This window comes from Pseudophryne corroboree, unplaced genomic scaffold (assembly GCF_028390025.1).
Source record: "Pseudophryne corroboree isolate aPseCor3 unplaced genomic scaffold, aPseCor3.hap2 scaffold_144, whole genome shotgun sequence".
Lineage (NCBI taxonomy): Eukaryota > Metazoa > Chordata > Amphibia > Anura > Myobatrachidae > Pseudophryne > Pseudophryne corroboree.
The window spans coordinates 233,008-257,047 of NW_026968068.1; the positions used below are offsets into that span (position 1 = coordinate 233,008).

The 24,040-nt window shown below is 47.1% G+C and overlaps 25 non-coding genes and 1 pseudogene across 25 annotated transcripts; 7 read left to right on the plus strand and 19 right to left on the minus strand.

The window, feature by feature from the left end:
* Window positions 1-1,392: 1,392 nt before the first annotated feature.
* LOC134996874 (U1 spliceosomal RNA) lies at window positions 1,393-1,556 on the minus strand. Its single transcript, XR_010199435.1, has one exon. It is a non-coding gene; the product is annotated as a U1 spliceosomal RNA (small nuclear RNA).
* Window positions 1,557-2,227: 671 nt separating this feature from the next.
* Window positions 2,228-2,390, minus strand: LOC134997436 (U1 spliceosomal RNA). The gene has a single exon (XR_010199949.1). It is a non-coding gene; the product is annotated as a U1 spliceosomal RNA (small nuclear RNA).
* A 152-nt stretch (window positions 2,391-2,542) lies between these two features.
* LOC134997000 (U1 spliceosomal RNA) lies at window positions 2,543-2,706 on the minus strand. The gene has a single exon (XR_010199556.1). It is a non-coding gene; the product is annotated as a U1 spliceosomal RNA (small nuclear RNA).
* Window positions 2,707-3,398: 692 nt separating this feature from the next.
* Window positions 3,399-3,540, minus strand: LOC134997407 (U1 spliceosomal RNA; annotated as a pseudogene).
* A 152-nt stretch (window positions 3,541-3,692) lies between these two features.
* Window positions 3,693-3,856, minus strand: LOC134997004 (U1 spliceosomal RNA). Its single transcript, XR_010199560.1, has one exon. It is a non-coding gene; the product is annotated as a U1 spliceosomal RNA (small nuclear RNA).
* A 674-nt stretch (window positions 3,857-4,530) lies between these two features.
* On the minus strand, window positions 4,531-4,693 carry LOC134997347 (U1 spliceosomal RNA). The gene has a single exon (XR_010199879.1). It is a non-coding gene; the product is annotated as a U1 spliceosomal RNA (small nuclear RNA).
* A 152-nt stretch (window positions 4,694-4,845) lies between these two features.
* LOC134997174 (U1 spliceosomal RNA) lies at window positions 4,846-5,008 on the minus strand. The gene has a single exon (XR_010199724.1). It is a non-coding gene; the product is annotated as a U1 spliceosomal RNA (small nuclear RNA).
* A 674-nt stretch (window positions 5,009-5,682) lies between these two features.
* On the minus strand, window positions 5,683-5,845 carry LOC134997245 (U1 spliceosomal RNA). The gene has a single exon (XR_010199790.1). It is a non-coding gene; the product is annotated as a U1 spliceosomal RNA (small nuclear RNA).
* Window positions 5,846-5,994: 149 nt separating this feature from the next.
* LOC134997367 (U1 spliceosomal RNA) lies at window positions 5,995-6,159 on the minus strand. The gene has a single exon (XR_010199891.1). It is a non-coding gene; the product is annotated as a U1 spliceosomal RNA (small nuclear RNA).
* A 670-nt stretch (window positions 6,160-6,829) lies between these two features.
* Window positions 6,830-6,992, minus strand: LOC134997167 (U1 spliceosomal RNA). The gene has a single exon (XR_010199717.1). It is a non-coding gene; the product is annotated as a U1 spliceosomal RNA (small nuclear RNA).
* A 152-nt stretch (window positions 6,993-7,144) lies between these two features.
* On the minus strand, window positions 7,145-7,308 carry LOC134997108 (U1 spliceosomal RNA). The gene has a single exon (XR_010199661.1). It is a non-coding gene; the product is annotated as a U1 spliceosomal RNA (small nuclear RNA).
* Window positions 7,309-8,280: 972 nt separating this feature from the next.
* On the minus strand, window positions 8,281-8,444 carry LOC134996993 (U1 spliceosomal RNA). The gene has a single exon (XR_010199549.1). It is a non-coding gene; the product is annotated as a U1 spliceosomal RNA (small nuclear RNA).
* Window positions 8,445-9,118: 674 nt separating this feature from the next.
* LOC134997453 (U1 spliceosomal RNA) lies at window positions 9,119-9,281 on the minus strand. The gene has a single exon (XR_010199960.1). It is a non-coding gene; the product is annotated as a U1 spliceosomal RNA (small nuclear RNA).
* Window positions 9,282-9,433: 152 nt separating this feature from the next.
* LOC134997136 (U1 spliceosomal RNA) lies at window positions 9,434-9,597 on the minus strand. Its single transcript, XR_010199688.1, has one exon. It is a non-coding gene; the product is annotated as a U1 spliceosomal RNA (small nuclear RNA).
* Window positions 9,598-10,268: 671 nt separating this feature from the next.
* On the minus strand, window positions 10,269-10,431 carry LOC134997189 (U1 spliceosomal RNA). The gene has a single exon (XR_010199738.1). It is a non-coding gene; the product is annotated as a U1 spliceosomal RNA (small nuclear RNA).
* A 152-nt stretch (window positions 10,432-10,583) lies between these two features.
* On the minus strand, window positions 10,584-10,747 carry LOC134997159 (U1 spliceosomal RNA). Its single transcript, XR_010199710.1, has one exon. It is a non-coding gene; the product is annotated as a U1 spliceosomal RNA (small nuclear RNA).
* Window positions 10,748-11,421: 674 nt separating this feature from the next.
* LOC134997412 (U1 spliceosomal RNA) lies at window positions 11,422-11,584 on the minus strand. The gene has a single exon (XR_010199932.1). It is a non-coding gene; the product is annotated as a U1 spliceosomal RNA (small nuclear RNA).
* A 152-nt stretch (window positions 11,585-11,736) lies between these two features.
* Window positions 11,737-11,900, minus strand: LOC134997034 (U1 spliceosomal RNA). The gene has a single exon (XR_010199589.1). It is a non-coding gene; the product is annotated as a U1 spliceosomal RNA (small nuclear RNA).
* Window positions 11,901-12,044: 144 nt separating this feature from the next.
* LOC134996901 (U5 spliceosomal RNA) lies at window positions 12,045-12,160 on the plus strand. The gene has a single exon (XR_010199461.1). It is a non-coding gene; the product is annotated as a U5 spliceosomal RNA (small nuclear RNA).
* Window positions 12,161-12,430: 270 nt separating this feature from the next.
* On the plus strand, window positions 12,431-12,547 carry LOC134996973 (U5 spliceosomal RNA). Its single transcript, XR_010199531.1, has one exon. It is a non-coding gene; the product is annotated as a U5 spliceosomal RNA (small nuclear RNA).
* A 286-nt stretch (window positions 12,548-12,833) lies between these two features.
* Window positions 12,834-12,946, plus strand: LOC134996979 (U5 spliceosomal RNA). The gene has a single exon (XR_010199536.1). It is a non-coding gene; the product is annotated as a U5 spliceosomal RNA (small nuclear RNA).
* A 4,814-nt stretch (window positions 12,947-17,760) lies between these two features.
* LOC134996880 (U1 spliceosomal RNA) lies at window positions 17,761-17,923 on the minus strand. The gene has a single exon (XR_010199441.1). It is a non-coding gene; the product is annotated as a U1 spliceosomal RNA (small nuclear RNA).
* A 144-nt stretch (window positions 17,924-18,067) lies between these two features.
* On the plus strand, window positions 18,068-18,183 carry LOC134996895 (U5 spliceosomal RNA). The gene has a single exon (XR_010199455.1). It is a non-coding gene; the product is annotated as a U5 spliceosomal RNA (small nuclear RNA).
* Window positions 18,184-18,453: 270 nt separating this feature from the next.
* On the plus strand, window positions 18,454-18,569 carry LOC134996940 (U5 spliceosomal RNA). The gene has a single exon (XR_010199499.1). It is a non-coding gene; the product is annotated as a U5 spliceosomal RNA (small nuclear RNA).
* Window positions 18,570-18,855: 286 nt separating this feature from the next.
* On the plus strand, window positions 18,856-18,971 carry LOC134996878 (U5 spliceosomal RNA). The gene has a single exon (XR_010199439.1). It is a non-coding gene; the product is annotated as a U5 spliceosomal RNA (small nuclear RNA).
* A 275-nt stretch (window positions 18,972-19,246) lies between these two features.
* On the plus strand, window positions 19,247-19,362 carry LOC134996945 (U5 spliceosomal RNA). Its single transcript, XR_010199504.1, has one exon. It is a non-coding gene; the product is annotated as a U5 spliceosomal RNA (small nuclear RNA).
* Window positions 19,363-24,040: the final 4,678 nt, after the last annotated feature.

The following is a 24,040-nucleotide window of genomic DNA, read 5'->3' on the forward strand; positions in this document are numbered from 1 at the left end:
GTGGCCATGCCCTGTCACTGTGCAGGAGCCAGCACCGCACACACACTAGTCCCCGGGTGCAGCCCCCAACCCCCGGGACACCCGGAGCAACAAAATGTAGATTCAGGCCACCAGGCCACGCCCCTACCTATGAAACCATGCCTCCTTTTTACCATTGCACTGCTTATCTGCGCGCCCTGCATTACAATCTCCCTCGCCACCTCTCTGGGTGTCACCAGTGATAGTGACACCTCTGCCATGCTTGTAGCAGCTGGTCCTAAGATCTACGCCTCAAGCCCTGAGTGTTTGCCCTTGTGACTTGTTGATCATCATAGCGAAGCAGATGCTTACAGAAAACTGCAGGGGCTTAGATTGAAAATAAAAAAATTGATGGGTATAAGGTAGAGAGGAGCGGGTTCGGTTCTCCGAGAACCGAATTCCCGACGAACTCCACGTGGTTTACACTGGTCCGAGGCAGGCTCGGTTGTTCCCGCCTGACTCGGAAAACCTGAACAAGGGAAAATGTCATCATCCCGCTGTCGGATTCTCGCGAGATTCGGATTCCATATAAAGAGCTGCGCGTTGCCGCCATTTTTACTCGTGCATTGAAGAGAGAGCGGAGAGGACGTGGCTATGTTCTCTCAGTGGAAATCTCAATATCAGTGCTCAGTATCAGTGGTTACTTATTGCTGCTCAGTAATACTAGTAGTGTGTCTCTCCTGCTCAGTGTCAGTTCTCAGTAGTATCCTCATCAGTGCTCAGTATCACTGCTCATTGTCTTGTGCTGCATTGTGGTGCTCAGCATACTACAGTACATTACTAATAGTCCAGTGCTGCATCTTGCTGCTCAGTGTCAGTTCTAGTATCCTCATCAGTGCTCACTATCACTGTTCATTGCATTTTGGTTTTCTGTATACTACAGTAACATAGTAATATAGTAACATATAGTAACATAGTTTTTGAGGTTGAATAGAGGCAAATTGCCCATCGTGTTCAACCTGTTTTAAGTTGTGATGATTCTACATACTTGCTGAATAATGTTTTATGACTAGTTAGCTACTATAACTCATGTTACCCCCGGATTAACCATGTTGATATTTTAAGTATTATAACCTTGGATAGCTTTTTCATTCAGAAATGTATCCATTCCTTTTTTAAATCCAATTACAGAGTCCGCCATTACCACCTTCCCTGGCAGGGAATTCCACATCCTGATTGCCCTAACAGTGAAGATCATAGTATCTCACCTGGCAGGTAAGTAGGAGTTGGGCTAGAGCTGTGGAGGATTGCTGCTCGGGCACCCCCTGTCAAGTGAAGGAGATCCAACTGAGGCAGCACAAGGGAACTCTCGAAAGAAGAACAAGGCTAGAGGAAGATCTGAGACAAAGAAATCTGACTTTTACCAGAGCTGACCAGAGGAAAGCACAAACGCAGTCCCCCACTACCACAAATAATGCAGTCGAGTTTCCCACATTTGGGGAAATCACAGGGGTCAGCATACCCAGAGTGCAATGAATGAACCTCACCCTGGGAGAACAATCTTCATGACCATGGTATCTCCTATGCAAAATAAGTATGATTTGGGATAGGGCTGGGGAGGGCCGCTGCTCAGGCACATCTCTGTCAAGTAAAGGAGATTCAACTGAGGCAACACAAGGGAACTCTCATCTGGGGACAACAACTGCAGGGAGAACACATATTTTCAGATGAACATGGGAGGGCAGAAGGCTGCCTAATACTGAAGCACCCCCAAACAACAAATCAAATGCAACTACTAGTGCAAGCATTCCTGGGGGAAGGCCTGCAGCAGATGGATTTGCATATGGTGATGTCATCCAAGCAGTGGGTCAAAGTTGGCTTCAACCCTCGTCTGCATATGAAAATAAAAAAGGGGTGTGCAGGGCATGGCGGCCTTTTGCGGCGCTTGGATGACCCCTAGTTCGCATTAAACACCTCCACCTTCCTTCGGTGTGGGGCTCATGTTGGCTATGCCCCAGCCCCTGAAGCATTCAAGCTGATTTCTTGCAGCAGCTGGGCACTGTAACAGCTCCAGAGCTGCTCTGTAAAGCAAGTAAAAGGGTGTGGGCCCTGCAGCACTACCTGTAGTTTGCATTGTGCGTTGGAAGGCACAAAGTAAGCAGACGGGAGAAGTCAGGATAGTGCACAAGGGCATAGAAGGGAGCGGCTCAAGAAAAGAGAAGTGGAAACAGACAGCAAACTAGGCTGGAGAGAGACCTGAGACAAAGAGATCTGAATTATACGAGAGCCGACCAGAGGAAACACAAATTATGTAATCAAGTGTCCCACATTTGGGGAAATCGTAGGAGCAGCACACCCAGAGTGCATTGGGTGAGCCTTGCCCTGGGAGAAGCACCTTCCTGATCATAGTATCTCACCTGGCAGGTAAGTAGGAGTTGGGCTAGAGCTGGGGAGGGTCGCTGTTCGGGCACCCCCCTGTCAAGTGAAGGAGATCCAACTGAGGCAGCACAAGGAAACTCTCGAAAAAAGAACAAGGCTAGAGGAAGATCTGAGACAAAGAAATCTGACTTTTACCAGAGCTGACCAGAGAAAAGCACAAACACAGTCCCCCACTACCACAAATAATGCAGTCGAGTTTCCCACATTTGGGGAAATCACAGGGGTCAGCATACCCAGAATGCAATGAATGAACTTCACCCTGGGAGAACAATCTTCATGACAATTGTATCTCCTATGCAAAATAAGTATGATTTGGGATAGGGCTGGGGAGGGCCGCTGCTCAGGCACATCTCTGTCAAGTAAAGGAGATTCAACTGAGGCAGCACAAGGGAACTCTCATCTGGGGACAACAACTGCAGGGAGAACACATATTTTCAGATGAACATGGGAGAGCAGAAGGCTGCCTAATACTGAAGCACCCCCAAACAACAAACCAAATGCAACAACTAGTACAAGCATTCCTGGGAAAAGGTCTGCAGAAGACGGATTTGCATACGGTGATGTCATCCAAGCAGTGGGCCAAAGTTGGCTGGAACCCTCATCTGCATATGAAAAGAGAAAAGGGGTATGCAGGGCATGGCGGCCTTTTGCGGCGCTTGGATGACCCTTAGTTAGCATTAAACACCTCCACCCTCCGTCGGTGTGGGGCTCATGTTGGCTATGCCCCAGCCCCTGAAGCATTCAAGCTGATTTCTTGCAGCAGCTGGGCACTGTAACAGCTCCAGAGCTGCTCTGTAAGGCAAGTAAAAGGGTGTTGGCCCTGCAGCACTACCTGTAGTTTGCATTGTGCGTTGGAAGGCACAAAGTAAGCAGACAGGTGAAGTCAGGAGAGTGCACAAGGGCATAGAAGGCAGCGGCTCAAGAAAAGAGAAGTGGAAACAGACAGCAAACTAGGCTGGAGAGAGACCTGAGACAAAGAGATCTAAATTATACGAGAGCCGACCAGGGGAAACACAAATTATGCAGTCAAGTTTCCCACATTTGGGGAAATCACAGGAGCAGCACACCCAGAGTGCAATGGGTGAGCCTTGCCCTGGGAGAAGCACCTTCATGATCATAGTATCTCACCTGGCAGGTATGTAGGAGTTGGGCTAGAGCTGGGGAGGGTCGCTGCTCGGGTACCCCCCTGTCAAGTGAAGGAGATCAAACTGAGGCAGCACAATGGAGCTCTCGAAAGAAGAACAAGGCTAGAGGAAGATCTGAGACAAAGAAATCTGACTTTTACCAGAGCTGACCAGAGGAAAACACAAACACAGTCCCCCACTACCACAAATAATGCAGTTGAGTTTCCCACATTTGGGGAAATCACAGGGGTCAGCATACCCAGAATGCAATGAATGAACCTCACCCTGGGAGAACAATCTTTATGACCATGGTATCTCCTATGCAAAATAAGTATGATTTGGGATAGGGCTGGGGAGGGCCGCTGCTCAGGCACATCTCTGTCAAGTAAAGGAGATTCAACTGAGGCAGCACAAGGGAACTCTCATCTGGGGACAAAAACTGCAGGGAGAACACATATTTTCAGATGAACATGGGAGAGCAGAAGGCTGCCTAATACTGAAGCACCCCCAAACAACAAACCAAATGCAACAACTAGTGCAAGCATTCCTGGGGGAAGGCCTGCAGCAGATAGATTTGCATATGGTGATGTCATCCAAGCAGTGGGTCAAAGTTGGCTTCAACCCTCGTCTGCATATGAAAAGAGAAAAGGGGCGTGCAGGGCATGGTGGCCTTTTGCGGCACTTGGCTGACCCCTAGTTTGCATTAAACACCTCCACCCTCCTTCGGTGTGGGGCTCATGTTGGCTATGCCCCAGCCCCTGAAGCATTCAAGCTGATTTCTTGCAGCAGCTGGGCACTGTAACAGCTCCAGAGCTGCTCTGTAAGGCAAGTAAAAGGGTGTGGGCCCTGCAGCACTACCTGTAGTTCGCATTGTGCGTTGGAAGGCACAAAGTAAGCAGAAAGGAGGAGAAGTCAGGATAGTGCGCAAGGGCATAGAAGGGAGCGGCTCAAGAAAAGAGAAGTGGAAACAGACAGCAAACTAGGCTGGAGAGAGACCTGAGACAAAGATATCTGAATTATACGAGACCTGACCAGGGGAAACACAAATTATGCAGTCAAGTTTCCCACATTTGGGGAAATCGCAGGAGCAGCACACCCAGAGTGCAATGGGTGAGCCTTGCCCTTGGAGAAGCACCTTCATGATCATAGTATCTCACCTGGCAGGTAAGTAGGAGTTGGGCTAGAGCTGGGGAGGGTCGCTGCTCGGGCACCCCCCTGTCAAGTGAAGGAGATCCAACTGAGGCAGCACAAAGGAACTCTCGAAAGAAGAACAAGGCTAGAGGAAGATCTGAGACAAAGAAATCTGACTTTTACCAGAGCTGACCAGAGGAAAGCACAAACACAGTCCACCACTACCACAAATAATGCAGTCGAGTTTCCCACATTTGGGGAAATCACAGGGTTCAGCATACCCAGAGTGCAATGAATGAACCGCACCCTGGAGAACAATCTTCATAACAATGGTATCTCCTATGCAAAATAAGTATGATTTGGGATATGGCTGCGGAGGGCTGCTGCTCAGGCACATCTCTGTCAAGTAAAGGAGATTCAACTGAGGCAGCACAAGGGAACTCTCATCTGGGGACAACAACTGCAGGGAGAACACATATTTTCAGATGAACATGGGAGGGCAGAAGGCTGCCTAATACTGAAGCACCCCCAAACAACAAACCAAATGCAACAACTAGTGCAAGCATTCCTGGGGGAAGGCCTGCAGCAGATAGATTTGCATATGGTGATGTCATCCAAGCAGTGGGTCAAAGTTGGCTTCAACCCTCGTCTGCATATGAAAAGAGAAAAGGGGCGTGCAGGGCATGGTGGCCTTTTGCAGCACTTGGCTGACCCCTAGTTTGCATTAAACACCTCCACCCTCCTTCGGTGTGGGGCTCATGTTGGCTATGCCCCAGCCCCTGAAGCATTCAAGCTGATTTCTTGCAGCAGCTGGGCACTGTAACAGCTCCAGAGCTGCTCTGTAAGGCAAGTAAAAGGGTGTGGGCCCTGCAGCACTACCTGTAGTTCGCATTGTGCGTTGGAAGGCACAAAGTAAGCAGAAAGGAGGAGAAGTCAGGATAGTGCGCAAGGGCATAGAAGGGAGCGGCTCAAGAAAAGAGAAGTGGAAACAGACAGCAAACTAGGCAGGAGAGAGACCTGAGACAAAGAGATCTGAATTATACGAGACCTGACCAGGGGAAACACAAATTATGCAGTCAAGTTTCCCACATTTGGGGAAATCGCAGGGGCAGCACACCCAGAGTGCAATGGGTGAGCCTTGCCCTGGGAGAAGCACCTTCATGATCATAGTATCTCACCTGGCAGGTAAGTAGGAGTTGGGCTAGAGCTGGGGAGGGTCGCTGCTCGGGCACCCCCCTGTCAAGTGAAGGAGATCCAACTGAGGCAGCACAAGGAAACTCTCGAAAGAAGAACAAGGCTAGAGGAAGATCTGAAACAAAGAAATCTGACTTTTACCAGAGATCAGAGGAAAACACAAACACAGTCCCCCACTGCCAACAAATAAAGCAGTCACGTTTCCCACATTTGGGGAAATCACAGGGGTCAGCATACCCAGAATGCAATGAATGAACCTCACCCTGGGAGAGTAATCTTCATGACCATGGTATCTCCTATGCAAAATAAGTATGATTTGGGATAGGGCTGGGGAGGGCCGCTGCTCATGCACATCTCTGTCAAGTAAAGGAGATTCAACTGAGGCAGCACAAGGGAACTCTCATCTGGGGACAACAACTGCAGGGAGAACACATATTTTCAGATGAACATGGGAGGGCAGAAGGCTGCCTAATACTGAAGCACCCCCAAACAACAAACCAAATGCAACAACTAGTGCAAGCATTCCTGGGGGAAGTTCTGCAGAAGACGGATTTGCATACGGTGATGTCATCCAAGTAGTGGGTCAAAGTTGGCTTCAACCCTCATCTGCATATGAAAAGAGAAAAGGGGCGTGCAGGGCATGGCGGCCTTTTGCGGTGCTTGGATGACCCCTAGTTCGCATTAAACACCCCACCCTCCTTTGGTGTGGGGCTCATGTTGGCCATGCCCCATCCCCTGAAGCATTCAAGCTGATTTATTGCAGCAGCTGGGCACTGTAACAGCTCCAGAGCAGCTCTGAACGGCAAGTAAAAGGGTGTGGGCCCTGCAGCACTACCTGTAGTTTGCATTGTGCATTGGAAGGCACAAAGTAAGCAGACAGGAGAAGTCAGGATAGTGCGCAAGGGCATAGAAGGGAGCGGCTCAAGAAAAGAGAAGTTGAAACAGACAGCAAACTAGGCTGGAGAGAGACCTGAGACAAAGAGATCTGAATTATACGAGAATCGACCAGGGGAAACACAAATTATGCAGTCAAGTTTCCCACATTTGGGGAAATCGCAGGAGCAGCACACCCAGAGTGCAATGGGTGAGCCTTGCCCTGGGAGAAGCACCTACATGATCATAGTATCTCACCTGCCAGGTAAGTAGAAGTTGGGCTAGAGCTGGGGAGGGTCGCTGCTCGGGTACCCCCCTGTCAAGTGAAGGAGATCCAACTGAGGCAGCACAAGGGAACTCTCGAAAGAAGAACAAGGCTAAAGGAAGATCTGAGACAAAGAAATCTGACTTTTACCAGAGCTGACCAGAGGAAAGCACAAACACAGTCCCCCACTACCACAAATAAAGCAGTCGAGTTTCCCACATTTGGGGAAATCACAGGGGTCAGCATACCCAGAATGCAATGAATGAACCTCACCGTGGGAGAACAATCTTCATGACCATGGTATCTCCTATGCAAAATAAGTATGATTTGGGATAGGGCTGGGGAGGGCCGCTGCTCAGGCACATCTCTGTCAAGTAAAGGAGATTCAACTGAGGCAGCACAAGGGAACTCTCATCTGGGGACAACAACTGCAGGGAGAACACATATTTTCAGATGAACATGGGAGGGCAGAAGGCTGCCTAATACTGAAGCACCCCCAAACAACAAACCAAATGCATCAACTAGTGCAAGCATTCCTGGGGGAAGGCCTGCAGCAGATGGATTTGCATACGGTGATGTCATCCAAGCAGTGGGTCAAAGTTGGCTTCAACCCTCGTCTGCATATGAAAAGAGAAAAGGGGCGTGCAGGGCATGGCGGCCTTTTGCGGCGCTTGGATGACCCCTAGTTCGCATTAAACACCTCCACCCTCCTTCGGTGTGGGGCTCATGTTGGCTATGCCCCAGCCCCTGAAGCATTCAAGCTGATTTCTTGCAGCAGCTGGGCACTGTAACAGCTCCAGAGCTGCTCTGTACGGCAAGTAAAAGGGTGTGGGCCCTGCAGCACTACCTGTAGTTTGCATTGTGCATTGGAAGGCACAAAGTAAGCAGACAGGAGGAGAAGTCAGGATAGTGCACAAGGGTATAAAAGGGAGGGGCTCATGAAAAAAGAAGTGGAAACAGACAGCAAACTAGGCTGGAGAGAGACCTGAGACAAAGAGATCTGAATTATACGAGAGCCGACCAGGGGAAACACAAATTATGCAGTCAAGCTTCCCACATTTGGGGAAATCAGAGTGCAATGGGTGAGCCTTGCCCTGGGAGAAGCACCTTCATGATCATAGTATCTCACCTGGCAGGTAAGTAGGAGTTGGGCTAGAGCTGGGGAGGGTCGCTGCTCGGGCACCCCCCTGTCAAGTGAAAGAGATCCAACTGAGGCAGCACAAGGAAACTCTCGAAAGAAGAACAAGGCTAGAGGAAGATCTGAGACAAATAAATCTGACTTTTACCAGAGCTGACCAGAGGAAAGCACAAACACAGTCCCTCACTACCACAAATAATGCAGTCGAGTTTCCCACATTTGGGGAAATCACAGGGGTCAGCATACCCAGAATGCAATGAATGAACCTCACCCTGGGAGAACAATCTTCATGACCATGGTATCTCCTATGCAAAATAAGTATGATTTGGGATAGGGCTGGGGAGGGCCGCTGCTCAGGCACATCTCTGTCAAGTAAAGGAGATTCAACTGAGGCAGCACAAGGGAACTCTCATCTGGGGACAACAACTGCAGGGAGAACACATATTTTCAGATGAACATGGGAGGGCAGAAGGCTGCCTAATACTGAAGCACCCCCAAACAACAAACCAAATGCAACAACTAGTGCAAGCATTCCTGGGGGAAGGCCTGCAGCAGATGGATTTGCATACGGTGATGTCATCCAAGCAGTGGGTCAAAGTTGGCTTCAACCCTCGTCTGCATATGAAAAGAGAAAAGGGGCGTGCAGGGCATGGCGGCCTTTTGCGGTGCTTGGATGACCCCTAGTTCACATTAAACACCTCCACCCTCCTTCGGTGTGGGGCTCATGTTGGCTGTGCCCCAGCCCCTGAAGCATTCAAGCTGATTTCTTGCAGTAGCTGGGCACTGTAACAGCTCCAGAGCTGCTCTGTACGGCAAGTAAAAGGGTGTGGGCCCTACAGCACTACCTGTAGTTTGCATTGTGCATTGGAAGGCACAAAGTAAGCAGACAGGAGGAGAAGTCAGGATAGTGCACAAGGGTATAAAAGGGAGGGGCTCATGAAAAAAGAAGTGGAAACAGACAGCAAACTAGGCTGGAGAGAGACCTGAGACAAAGAGATCTGAATTATACGAGAGCCGACCAGGGGAAACACAAATTATGCAGTCAAGCTTCCCACATTTGGGGAAATCGCAGGGGCACCACACCCAGAGTGCAATGGGTGAGCCTTGCCCTGGGAGAAGATCCTTCATGATCATAGTATCTCACCTGGCAAGTAAGTAGGAGTTGGGCTAGAGCTGGGGAGGGTCGCTGCTCGGGCACCCCCCTGTCAAGTGAAAGAGATCCAACTGAGGCAGCACAAGGAAACTCTCGAAAGAAGAACAAGGCTAGAGGAAGATCTGAGACAAATAAATCTGACTTTTACCAGAGCTGACCAGAGGAAAGCACAAACACAGTCCCCCACTACCACAAATAATGCAGTCGAGTTTCCCACATTTGGGGAAATCACAGGGGTCAGCATACCCGGAATGCAATGAATGAACCTCACCCTGGGAGAACAATCTTCATGACCATGGTATCTCCTATGCAAAATAAGTATGATTTGGGATAGGGCTGGGGAGGGCCGCTGCTCAGGCACATCTCTGTCAAGTAAAGGAGATTCAACTGAGGCAGCACAAGGGAACTCTCATCTGGGGACAACAACTGCAGGGAGAACACATATTTTCAGATGAACATGGGAGGGCAGAAGGCTGCCTAATACTGAAGCACCCCCAAACAACAAACCAAATGCAACAACTAGTACAAGCATTCCTGGGGGAAGGCCTGCAGCAGATGGATTTGCATATAGTGATGTCATCCAAGCAGTGGGTCAAAGTTGGCTTCAACCCTCGTCTGCATATGAAAAGAGAAAAGGGGCGTGCAGGGCATGGCGGCCTTTTGCGGCGCTTGGATGACCCCTAGTTCGCATTAAACACCTCCACCCTCCTTCGGTGTGGGGCTCATGTTGGCTATGCCCCAGCCCCTGAAGCATTCAAGCTGATTTCTTGCAGCAGCTGGGCACTGTAACAGCTCCAGAGCTGCTCTGTACGGCAAGTAAAAGGGTGTGGGCCCTGCAGCACTACCTGTAGTTTGCATTGTGCATTGGAAGGCACAAAGTAAGCAGACGGGAGAAGTCAGGATAGTGCGCAAGGGCATAGAAGGGAGCGGCTCAAGAAAAGAGAAGTTGAAACAGACAGCAAACTAGGCTGGAGAGAGACCTGAGACAAAGAGATCTGAATTATACGAGAGCCGACCAGGGGAAACACAAATTATGCAGTCAAGTTTCCCACATTTGGGGAAATCGCAGGAGCAGCACACCCAGAGTGCAATGGGTGAGCCTTGCCCTGGGAGAAGCACCTACATGATCATAGTATCTCACCTGCCAGGTAAGTAGAAGTTGGGCTAGAGCTGGGGAGGGTCGCTGCTCGGGTACCCCCCTGTCAAGTGAAGGAGATTCAACTGAGGCAGCACAAGGGAACTCTCGAAAGAAGAACAAGGCTAGAGGAAGATCTGAGACAAATAAATCTGACTTTTACCAGAGCTGACCAGAGGAAAGCACAAACACAGTCCCCCACTACCACAAATAATGCAGTCGAGTTTCCCACATTTGGGGAAATCACAGGGGTCAGCATACCCAGAATGCAATGAATGAACCTCACCCTGGGAGAACAATCTTCATGACCATGGTATCTCCTATGCAAAATAAGTATGATTTGGGATAGGGCTGGGGAGGGCCGCTGCTCAGGCACATCTCTGTCAAGTAAAGGAGATTCAACTGAGGCAGCACAAGGGAACTCTCATCTGGGGACAACAACTGCAGGGAGAACACATATTTTCAGATGAACATGGGAGGGCAGAAGGCTGCCTAATAATGAAGCACCCCCAAACAACAAACCAAATGCAACAACTAGTGCAAGCATTCCTGGGGGAAGGCCTGCAGCAGATGGATTTGCATACGGTGATGTCATCCAAGCAGTGGGTCAAAGTTGGCTTCAACCCTCGTCTGCATATGAAAAGAGAAAAGGGGCGTGCAGGGCATAGCGGCCTTTTGCGGCGCTTGGATGACCCCTAGTTCGCATTAAACACCTCCACCCTCCTTCGGTGTGGGGCTCATGTTGGCTATGCCCCAGCCCCTGAAGCATTCAAGCTGATTTCTTGCAGCAGCTGGGCACTGTAACAGCTCCAGAGCTGCTCTGTACGGCAAGTAAAAGGGTGTGGGCCCTGCAGCACTACCTGTAGTTTGCATTGTGCATTGGAAGGCACAAAATAAGCAGACAAGAGGAGAAGTCAGGATAGTGCACAAGGGTATAAAAGGGAGGGGCTCATGAAAAAAGAAGTGGAAACAGACAGCAAACTAGGCTGGAGAGAGACCTGAGACAAAGAGATCTGAATTATACGAGAGCCGACCAGGGGAAACACAAATTATGCAGTCAAACTTCCCACATTTGGGGAAATCGCAGGGGCACCACACCCAGAGTGCAATGGGTGAGCCTTGCCCTGGGAGAAGCACCTTCATGATCATAGTATCTCACCTGGCAGGTAAGTAGGAGTTGGGCTAGAGCTGGGGAGGGTCGCTACTCGGGCACCCCCCTGTCAAGTGAAAGAGATCCAACTTAGGCAGCACAAGGAAACTCTCGAAAGAAGAACAAGGCTAGAGGAAGATCTGAGACAAATAAATCTGACTTTTACCAGAGCTGACTAGAGGAAAGCACAAACACAGTCCCCCACTACCACAAATAATGCAGTCGAGTTTCCCACATTTGGGGAAATCACAGGGGTCAGCATACCCAGAATGCAATGAATGAACCTCACCCTGGGAGAACAATCTTCATGACCATGGTATCGCCTATGCAAAATAAGTATGATTTGGGATAGGGCTGGGGAGGGCCGCTGCTCAGGCACATCTCTGTCAAGTAAAGGAGATTCAGCTGAGGCAGCACAAGGGAACTCTCATCTGGGGACAACAACTGCAGGGAGAACACATATTTTCAGATAAAAATCTTGGTCATGCTCTGGTTTCTCTTCAGAACGAACAAATCTTTCGCCTCTTACTAAAGATTTCCGTGGAGAGGAGCAAAACCGAGTTTTATCTCAATTTTTGCATGCCCCATCTTTTTGGGGTTTCTTTTACCGGTTTAAAGATAGAATGAGTGTGCTTTAATGTAAGCTCATTTGCATAGAAATGACAGTAAATGTTTATTTATGTTCAAACAGAACTTTCTTGACCATGCTACTTGCTTTAAAGATCTGGGAGCACATGGAATACAGTACAAACCATGCTTATAGCAAGGAGAAGCCAGGTGAGAAATCTGCTTTCTTTCAAATTGGGCGCTCACTTTGATCTGAATGAGGACTGCTGGCACAGCACTCAGGCGACAGGTGGAATCTTGGTCATGCTCTGGTTTCTCTTCAGAATGAACAAATCTTTCGCCTTTTATTAAAGATTATCCGTGGAGAGGAGCAAAACTGAGTTTTATCTAAATTTTTGCATGCCCCATATTATTGGGGTTTCTTTTATCAGTTTAAAGACAGAACGAGTGTGCTTTCTTGTTAGCTTTAATGTAAGTTTATTTGCATAACAATGACAATAAATGTCTGTTTCTTTTCAAGCAGAACTTTCTTGACCATACTAATTGCTTGAAAGATCTGGGAGCACATGGAAAAGAGTACAAACCATGTTTATAGCAAGGGGAAGCCTGGTGAGAAATCTGCTTTCTTTCTTTCAAATTGGGTGCTCACTTTGAGCTGAATGAGGACTGCTGGCATGGCACTCAGGCGACAGGTGGAATCTTGGTCATGCTCTGGTTTCTCTTCAGAACGAACAAATCTATCGCCTTTTACTAAAGATTTCCATGGAGAGGAGCAAAACTGAGTTTTATCTCAATTTTTGCATGCCCCATATCATACCTCCCAACTGTCCCGATTTTCGCGGGACAGTCCCGTTTTTTGGGGACTGTCCCGCTGTCCCACCTGCGGGCCGCAGTGTCCCGCGGTGGGGAGGACAGTTGGGAGGCTCTGTCTGTCGCTGCCCTGCTTAGCAGAGCAGCGGTGAATAGTCGCTGTGCGCACAGCGTCTATTCACTGAAGTCAGAGGGAGAGGTGGCATGCCAGCGGCTCACAGAGCGCTGGGCATGCCCCCTCAGTGCCGAAAACGGGGGCGTGACTCGCGATCGCGGGTCCTCCCGCGAAGCCATGCCCCTTTTTACTTAGGCCACGCCCTTTTTGGGAGCGCGTGCGACTTCGCCGCGCGTGTGTCCCTCTTTGCGAGCCGACAAAGTTGGGAGGTATGCCCATATTATTGGGGTTTCTTTTATCAGTTTAAAGACAGAACGAGTGTGCTTTCTGGTTAGCTTTAATGTAAGTTTATTTGCATAACAATGACAGTAAATGTTTGTTTCTTTTCAAACAGAACTTTCTTGACCATGCTACTTGCTTGAAAGATCTGGGAGCACATGGAAAACAGTACAAACCATGCAGTATCACAAGAGCCTTTATTTGATCTTTCATGAAGATAGAGCAGAATTGAGGACACGTCAACAATTTCTGCCGAAGGTGGTTCATCTTTCCACATGGTGCCTTTGGCCACTGACACCTTCGTTGAGTCAAAGTCTCTGGCTGTGGTCAGAACTTTGAAAATTTATGTCACCAGAACGGTTCAGATTAGGAAAACAGAGGCTCTGTTTGTCCTGTATGCTCCCAACAGGATTGGGTGTCCTGCTTCCATGTAGACCATTATGCGCTGGATCTGTGGTAAGATTCAGCATGCTCATTCCATGGCAGGATTGCCGTTACTGAATTAGGTGAAGACCCATTCTACTAGAAAGGTGGGTTCATCCTGGGCAGCAGGTCGGGGAGTCTCGGCATTGCAACTTTGCCGAGCAGCTATTTAGTAAACACTTTTGCTAAGTTTTACAAGTTTGATACCTTGGCCGATGATAACTTCAAGTTGGGTCATTCGGTGCTGCAGAGTCGTACGCACTCTTCCACCCGTTCAAGAGCTTTGGTATAACCCCATGGTTCTTAATGTGACCCCAGCATCCTCTAGGTCGTATGAGAAAATAGGATTTTAATACCTACCGGTAAATCCTTTTCTCTTAGTCTGTAGAGGATGCTGGGCACCCGTCCCAGTCCATACTGTGTCTGCAGTTATTACTTGTGGTTATACACATGTTGTGTTATGGTTCTGGTCAGCTTTTTGCTGCAATTATTCATGCCGTTGGCTTGTGTTCTGTTGAATGCCACGTTCTGCGGCATGCTTAAGGTGTGAGCTGGTAAGATGCTCACCTTAGTTTAACAATAAATCCTTTCCTCGAAATGTCCGTCTCCATGGGCACAGTTCCTATAACTGGAGTCTGGAGGAGGGGCATAGAGGGAGGAGCCAGTTCACACCCTTTAATAGTCTTAAAGTGCCCATGTCTCTTGCGGATCCCGTCTATACCCCATGGTTCTTAATGTGACCCCAGCATCCTCTACGGACTAAGAGAAAAGGATGCCCTTGCGCACTATCCTGACTTCTCCTCCCGTCTGCTTACTTTGTGCCTTCCAACGCACAATGCAAACTACAGGTGGTGCTGCAGGGCCCACACCCTTTTACTTGCCTTACAGAACAGCTCTGGAGCTGTTACAGTGCCCAGCTGCTGCAAGAAATCAGCTTGAATGCTTCAGGGGATGGGGCATGGCCAACATGAGCCCCACACCAAAGGAGGGTGGGGGTGTTTAATGAGAACTAGGGGTCATCCAAGCACTGCAAAAGGCCGCCATGCCCTGCACGCCCCTTTTCTCTTTTCATATGCAGATGAGGGTTCCAGCCAACTTTGGCCCACTGCTTGAATAACATCACTGTATGCAAATCCGTCTGCTGCAGACCTTCCCCCAGGAAGGCTTGTACTAGATGTTGCATATGGTTTGATATTTGATGGTGCTTCAGTATTAGGCAGCCTTCCGCCCTCCCATGTTCATCTGAAAAGATGTGGTCTCCCTGCAGTTGTTGTCCCCAGACGAGAGTTCCCTTGTGCTTCCTCAGTTGAATCTCCTTAACTTGACGGGGGAGGGGCTGCCCGAGCAGCCACCCTCCCCAGCCCTATCCCAACTCATACTTAGTTTGCATATGAGATCTCTTGATCATGAAGATTGTTCTCACAGGGTGAGGTTCATCCATTATATTTTAAAATAGGAAGGTACAAATTACATATTTGAATTGCATTTATGTGCTGGATTCAAATGTCCCCCCCCCCCCTTCCTTTCTCAATTGTGCCCGTCAGCAGCTATTCTAAGGTTGCTGCCAATGGGTGTGACACATTAATTTCTTCTGTGGGGTACACTGGACTCCACAAGGATTCACATTGGGGTGTAGAGTAGGATCTTGATCTGAGGCACCAACCGGCTCAAAGCTTTTGACTGTTCCCAAGATGCTCAGTGCATTCTCCTCTATAACCCCGCTTCCATGAACAGGGAGCTCAGTTTGTAGTTGGTGCCTTCAGTAGCAGGCCACTTAACAGGGGCCTGCCTCAGGCAGCCTATTCTTAGCTATAAATTTTGACAAGAAAAGAAGAACTTGTTTTATGAGAATCTACAAGGGCTGCAGCAGGCTAGGTCTAATAGACATCTTTACTGCAGCTTCATCACTCCCAGCGGCGCTGTATACTCCCGTGCCCTGGTTGCTGGGTCACTGCAGCGGAGGCTCCGGTTTCATCCTAAGGTCAGTCACACACACACCACCCTTCCGGATCACGAGGCCGCTGATGAAGGGGAGCGTGGCCGTAGGGGGTGGACCGTGTGCGCACTGGCGTGGACACTGATTACTGGGCAGCCGCTCCACTAGCCACCAGGTACAGTTAAGGAGCACAGGTCTGGGGGTTTTTCTCCTATATTAACCCAATTTTGTACTGCCCGCAGCGCATTGTGATAGGTAATAGGGCCTGATTCAGGTTGGATTGCAATCACAATAAGCGATCCAACTGCAAAAATTGCTAAGAGCATACGCATGTGCCTGCATTTTCTGCGGCACCCCGCAGAGAATGCGATCGCCTCTGCCTGTCAATCGGGGCGGGGGGGGGATAGGTGGGTCAGCAACACTCCATTTCCAAGTCAGGGATGGAGCGGTGCGGGGGCAAGGCTTCAAAATGGGGTCTGCAACGGAGTAGACACAGGGGGCGTGGTCACAGCGGCTGTATGACATCACATTCAGCCGCTGTGATCACAAAAATGGTGGCGGCTTCCTGCGCGCACATACAGTCTGCACCAGCAGGAGGCTACACCATTTTTTATGATCACGCTGAACTGCAGTGCGACTGCAATTACAGCATGGTCAAGAAGGGAGGCGTCATGCTGGGTGGCCATGCCCTTTCACTGTGCAGGAGCCAGCACCGCTCACACACTAGTCCCCGGGTGCAGCCCCCAACCCCCGGGACACCCGGAGCAACAAAATGTAGATTCAGGCCACCAGGCCACGCCCCTACCTATGAAACCATGCCTCCTTTTTACCATTGCGCTGCTTATCTGCGCGCACTGCATTACAATCTCCCTCGCCACCTCTCTGGGTGTCACCAGTGATAGTGACACCTCTGCCATGCTTGTAGCAGCTGGTCCTAAGATCTACGCCTCAAGCCCTGAGTGTTTGCCCTTGTGACTTGTTGATCATCATAGCGAAGCAGATGCTTACAGAAAACTGCAGGGGCTTAGATTGAAAATAAAAAAATTGATTGGTATAAGGTAGAGAGGAGCGGGTTCGGTTCTCCGAGAACCGAATTCCCCACGAACTCCACGTTGTTTACACTGGTCCGAGGCAGGCTCGGTTGTTCCCGCCTGACTCGCAAAACCTGAACAAGGGAAAATGTCATCATCCCGCTGTCGGATTCTCGCGAGATTCGGATTCCATATAAAGAGCTGCGCGTTGCCGCCATTTTTACTCGTGCATTGAAGAGAGAGCGGAATGGACGTGGCTATGTTCTCTCAGTGGAAATCTCAATATCAGTGCTCAGTATCAGTGGTTACTTATTGCTGCTCAGTAATACTAGTAGTGTGTCTCTCCTGCTCAGTGTCAGTTCTCAGTAGTATCCTCATCAGTGCTCAGTATCACTGCTCATTGTCTTGTGCTGCATTGTGGTGCTCAGCATACTACAGTACATTACTAATAGTCCAGTGCTGCATCTTGCTGCTCAGTGTCAGTTCTAGTATCCTCATCAGTGCTCACTATCACTGTTCATTGCATTTTGGTTTTCTGTATACTACAGTAACATAGTAATATAGTAACATATAGTAACATAGTTTTTGAGGTTGAATAGAGGCAAATTGCCCATCGTGTTCAACCTGTTTTAAGTTGTGATGATTCTACATACTTGCTGAATAATGTTTTATGACTAGTTAGCTACTATAACTCATGTTACCCCCGGATTAACCATGTTGATATTTTAAGTATTATAACCTTAGATAGCTTTTTCATTCAGAAATGTATCCATTCCTTTTTTAAATCCAATTACAGAGTCCGCCATTACCACCTTCCCTGGCAGGGAATTCCACATCCTGATTGCCCTAACAGTGAAGATCATAGTATCTCACCTGGCAGATAAGTAGGAGTTGGGCTAGAGCTGTGGAGGATTGCTGCTCGGGCACCCCCTGTCAAGTGAAGGAGATCCAACTGAGGCAGCACAAGGGAACTCTCGAAAGAAGAACAAGGCTAGAGGAAGATCTGAGACAAAGAAATCTGACTTTTACCAGAGCTGACCAGAGGAAAGCACAAACACAGTCCCCCACTACCACAAATAATGCAGTCGAGTTTCCCACATTGGGGAAATCACAGGGGTCAGCATACCCAGAATGCAATGAATGAACCTCACCCTGGGAGAACAATCTTCATGACCATGGTATCTCCTATGCAAAATAAGTATGATTTGGGATAGGGCTGGGGAGGGCCGCTGCTCAGGCACATCTCTGTCAAGTAAAGGAGATTCAACTGAGGCAGCACAAGGGAACTCTCATCTGGGGACAACAACTGCAGGGAGAACACATATTTTCAGATGAAAATCTTGGTCATGCTCTGGCTTCTCTTCAGAACGAACAAATCTTTCGCCTTTTACTAAAGATTTCCGTGGAGAGGAGCAAAACTGAGTTTTACCTCAATTTTTGCATGCCCCATCTTTTTGGATTTTCTTTTATCGGTTTAAAGATAGAATGAGTGTGCTTTAATGAAAGCTCATTTGCATAGAAATTACAGTAAATGTTTGTTTCTTTTCAAACAGAACTTTCTTGACCATGCTACTTGCTTGAAAGATCTGGGAGCACATGGAATACAGTACAAACCATGCTTATAGCAAGGAGAAGCCAGGTGAGAAATCTGCTTTCTTTCAAATTGGGCGCTCACTTTGATCTGAATGAGGACTGCTGGCATGGCACTCAGGCGACAGGTGGAATCTTGGTCATGCTCTGGTTTCTCTTCAGAATGAACAAATCTTTCGCCATTTATTAAAGATTTCCGTGGAGAGGAGCAAAACTGAGTTTTATCTCAATTTTTGCATGCCCCATATTATTGGGGTTTCTTTTATCAGTTTAAGGACAGAATGAGTGTGCTTTCTTGTTGGCTTTAATGTAAGTTTATTTGTATAACAATGACAGTAAATGTCTGTTTCTTTTCAAACAGAACTTTCTTGACCATGCTACTTGCTTGAAAGATCTGGGAGCACATGGAAAAGAGTACAAACCATGCTTATAGCAAGGGGAAGCCTGGTGAGAAATCTGCTTTCTTTCTTTCAAATTGGGTGCTCACTTTGAGCTGAATGAGGACTGCTGGCATGGCACTCAGGCGACAGGTGGAATCTTGGTCATGCTCTGGTTTCTCTTCAGAACGAACAAATCTTTCGCCTTTTACTAAAGATTTCCGTGGAGAGGAGCAAAACTGAGTTTTATCTCAAATTTTGCATTCCCCATCTTATTGGGGTTTTATTTTATCTGTTTAAAGATAGAACGAGTGTGCTTTAATGTAAGCTCATTTGCATAGAAATGACAGTAAATGTTTGTTTCTTTTCAAACAGAACTTTCTTGACTATACTAATTGCTTGAAAGATCTGGGAACACATGGAAAAGAGTACAAACCATGTTTATAGCTAGGGGAAGCCTGGTGAGAAATCTGCTATCTTTCTTTCAAATTGGGTGCTCACTTTGAGCTCAATGAGAACTGCTGGCATGGCACTCAGGCGACAGGTGGAATCTTGGTCATGCTCTGGTTTCTCTTCAGAACTAACAAATATTTCGCCTTTTATTAAAGATTTCCGTGGAGAGGAGCAAAACTGAGTTTTATCTCAATTTTTGCATGCCCCATATTATTGGGGTTTCTTTTATCAGTTTAAAGACAGAACGAGTGTGCTTTCTTGTTAGCTTTAATGTAAGTTGCCATAGATGCAGTGAAACACACGTGTAGGGCACGGCGTGTCCGCGTGTATTTGACTCATGTGAAATGTTATAAAACAAAAATATATGATTATGATGTTAGCTGTTAGTCTCCACTAATAGGGAATAGAAGCTGAGCTATAAGAAAGGAATACACTAGATATGATGTCACTTAGCAGATACAATGTCTAAAGTGCATACAGATAGCTACTAATAACTCTTGATAAGAAAGTATATCAGTGTGGGTATATTTATATGATGGGATATTGGGACTAGTGAATATATATCACTCCTGCTGTCCAGATTGGCAATAACCAGACAATTATGATAAGAGTAGAGATGTCACATGGGCTGCTATAGATATTAATTTAATGCTGTATGTGTCATTTGTTACAAATGGATACATTTTCTATGAGTCAGCCTAGCAGCTGCATGTTCTAACAGAACACTATCCTCACACAGAATCTGCTAACCTTGAGATAACTAAATGACAGTGTGTAACAGTCTCTTTACTATAAGACTGTTACAAAGTAATATATATATTTGAAGTCAGTCTAGCAGCTGTGTGTTCCAGCAGTTTATAAGACAAAGAAAATCTCCTATTGTGGAATCTAGACACATGGGACTGCTGGCCTGTGTCATACTATTTCTATGTAATACCAGTAACATGTATATAACTGTTACATCATTGTTACAAATGGATAAATCTTTGAGTCAGCCTAGCAGCTGCATGTCCTAACAGGACACCATAAATCCTTTACAGTGTAACAAATTGATTGGTAACACTTAAAGGCTGGAGAGCAGTTATATGCCTTACTAGCATACTCAATATACCACATTATTACACCAGTTACCACGATTATTGACAGCGCATTTGATATATTATATTACCCTCACACTGAGTCTGTTTACCTTTAGATAACTAAGTGACCGAATATGTAACAGTTTCTCTATCATAAGACTGTTACAAAGTGAGATAGATATATTTGGAAGTCAGTCAAACAGCTGTGTGTTTCAGCGGTTTATAAGAAAATCCCTCATTGTGGAATCTGGACCACTAAGGGTTATTATATATATAGCACATGGAATTGCCACATCTCCCTATATGATAATTTCATTACACTGTAACATAATAAGAATTAACTCTTTAACAGTGTAAATAGAGAGTAATGAATCTCTGACACATGGAATATATTATTTCTTAGATGAATTGGATAAACCATTATGACAGACACTTTGCTTCCTAATAAGAATTGAGGTGGCTATACCTCTAAGGAAAGCATTATTGCCTACGCCTAGATCAGATTAAATAAGATCTGGCTGAATATATGAAGGAAGGTTGCTATTTATATGAGAATTGGAATTGCTATATTCCTTAAGGCAACCCCACCGATTGATATATGTTGTCAATTAAGTATATCTGAACGGCTATATCTGGACCAGATTTAATAAGATCTGGCTGATTATATGAAGGAGGGCTGCTATTTATATTGGAATTGCCATATTCCTTAAGGCAACCGCACCTGTTGGTATATCTCGCCAATTAACTATATCTAAACAGCTAAATTAAAGCTATTCATCATTTTTTTAGTTTGGATATTAATAAATATGATCTTTCCATGATGCATAGAGATTTCCCTATCAAGTGATTCCTTATCCGATATAGAAAGCTATCCCCCTGTGGTATTGAATTTAGGAATATAGTCTTAGGGGACACAGAGAAATAAGTGATCCCCATCTACCTAAGCACCCCACAAATTGGAGGTTAGCTTACCGGTTATACTCAATCACCCCCACAAATTCGCCAATGGGGATGGCTTCCCGGGAGGTAACCCCTATTGAGTGAAGGGAGTATATAGGATACGACCCAGTGGTACCTGACGACATAGATACTAACAGCTATTTAATAACATTACGCTAGAAAGTGATTATTAGCAACATATATATCTATATAAACAACCCCGCCAGGGTTGTGCCTTCAAAAATAATCACACACGGACACGCTTTTTAAACCTTTTTTTCACATCTCTTTATTCTTCTTATGCACATGTATGTTAGTTCTGTGATTTTAACCTTTATGTTTCACTGCAGTTTGGGATAATAATATTAATATTTATCCAATTTTAATACATACTTAATAAAGGTTATATTTTATGATTCATTCATTCTGTCCAGTGCGTCAACAGTGCAGATTTCTTCTTGTTTTTTCTCCCAAATTCTATAACAATGACAGTAAATGTTGTTTCTTTTCAAACAGAACTTTCTTGACCATGCTACTTGCTTGAAAGATCTGGGAGCACATGGAAAACAGTACAAACCATGCAGTATCACAAGAGCCTTTATTTGATCTTTCATGAAGATAGAGCAGAATTGAGGACACGTCAACAATTTCTGCCGAAGGTGGTTCATCTTTCCACATGGTGCCTTTGGCCACTGACACCTTCGTTGAGTCAAAGTCTCTGGCTGTGGTCAGAACTTTGAAAATTTATGTCACCAGAACGGTTCAGATTAGGAAAACAGAGGCTCTGTTTGTCCTGTATGCTCCCAACAGGATTGGGTGTCCTGCTTCCATGTAGACCATTATGCGCTGGATCTGTGGTAAGATTCAGCATGCTCATTCCATGGCAGGATTGCCGTTACTGAATTAGGTGAAGACCCATTCTACTAGAAAGGTGGGTTCATCCTGGGCAGCTGGTCGGGGAGTCTCGGCATTGCAACTTTGCCGAGCAGCTATTTAGTAAACACTTTTGCTAAGTTTTACAAGTTTGATACCTTGGCTGATGATAACCTCAAGTTGGGTCATTCGGTGCTGCAGAGTCGTACGCACTCTCCCACCCGTTCAAGAGCTTTGGTATAACCCCATGGTTCTTAATGTGACCCCAGCATCCTCTAGGTCGTATGAGAAAATAGGATTTTAATACCTACTGGTAAATCCTTTTCTCTTAGTCCGTAGAGGATGCTGGGCACCCGTCCCAGTCCATACTGTGTCTGCAGTTATTACTTGTGGTTATACACATGTTATGTTATGGTTCTGGTCAGCTTTTTGCTGCAATTGTTCATGCCGTTGGCTTGTGTTCTGTTGAATGCCACGTTCTGCGGCATGCTTAAGGTGTGAGCTGGTAAGATGCTCACCTTAGTTTAACAATAAATCCTTTCCTCGAAATGTCCGTCTCCCTGGGCACAGTTCCTATAACTGGAGTCTGGAGGAGGGGCATAGAGGGAGGAGCCAGTTCACACCCTTTGAAAGTCTTAAAGTGCCCATGTCTCTTGCGGATCCCGTCTATACCCCATGGTTCTTAATGTGACCCCAGCATCCTCTACGGACTAAGAGAAAAGGATGCCCTTGCGCACTATCCTGACTTCTCCTCCCGTCTGCTTACTTTGTGCCTTCCAACGCACAATGCGAACTACATGTGGTGCTGCAGGGCCCACACCCTTTTACTTGCCTTACAGAACAGCTCTGGAGCTGTTACAGTGCCCAGCTGCTGCAAGAAATCAGCTTGAATGCTTCAGGGGATGGGGCATGGCCAACATGAGCCCCACACCAAAGGAGGGTGGGGGTGTTTAATGCGAACTAGGGGTCATCCAAGCACCGCAAAAGGCCGCCATGCCCTGCATGCCCCTTTTCTCTTTTCATATGCAGATGAGGGTTCCAGCCAACTTTGGCCCACATCTTGGATGACATCACCGTATGCAAATCCGTCTTCTGCAGACCTTCCCCCAGGAATGCTTGTACTAGTTGTTGCATATGGTTTGATATTTGATGGTGCTTCAATATTAGGCAGCCTTCCACCCTCCCATGTTCATCTGAACAGATGTGGTCTCCCTGCAGTTGTTGTCCCCAGACGAGAGTTCCCTTGTGCGTCCTCAGTTGAATCTCCTTAACTTGACGGGGGAGGGGCTGCCCGAGCAGCCACCCTCCCCAGCCCTATCCCAACTCATACTTATTTTGCATATGAGATCTCTTGATCATGAAGATTGTTCTCACAGGGTGAGGTTCATCCATTATATTTTAAAATAGGAAGGTACAAATTACATATTTGAATTGCATCTATGTGCTGGATTCAAATGTCCCCCCCCCCTTTCCTTTCTCAATTGTGCCCGTCAGCAGCTATTCTAAGGTTGCTGCCAATGGGTGTGACACATTAATTTCTTCTGTGGGGTACACTGGACTCCACAAGGATTCACATTGGGGTGTAGAGTAGGATCTTGATCTGAGGCACCAACCGGCTCAAAGCTTTTGACTGTTCCCAAGATGCTCAGCGCATCCTCCTCTATAACCCCGCTTCCATGAACAGGGAGCTCAGTTTGTAGTTGGTGCCTTCAGTAGCAGGCCACTTAACAGGGGCCTGCCTCAGGCAGCCTATTCTTAGCTATTAATTTTGACAAGAAAAGAAGAACTTGTTTTATGAGAATCTACAAGGGCTGCAGCAGGCTAGGTCTAATAGACATCTTTACTGCAGCTTCATCACTCCCAGCGGCGCTGTATACTCCCGTGCCCTGGTTGCTGGGTCACTGCAGCGGAGGCTCCAGTTTCTTCCTAAGGTCAGTCACACACACACCGCCCTTCCGGATCACGAGGCCGCTGATGAAGGGGAGCGTGGCCGTAGGGGGTGGACCGT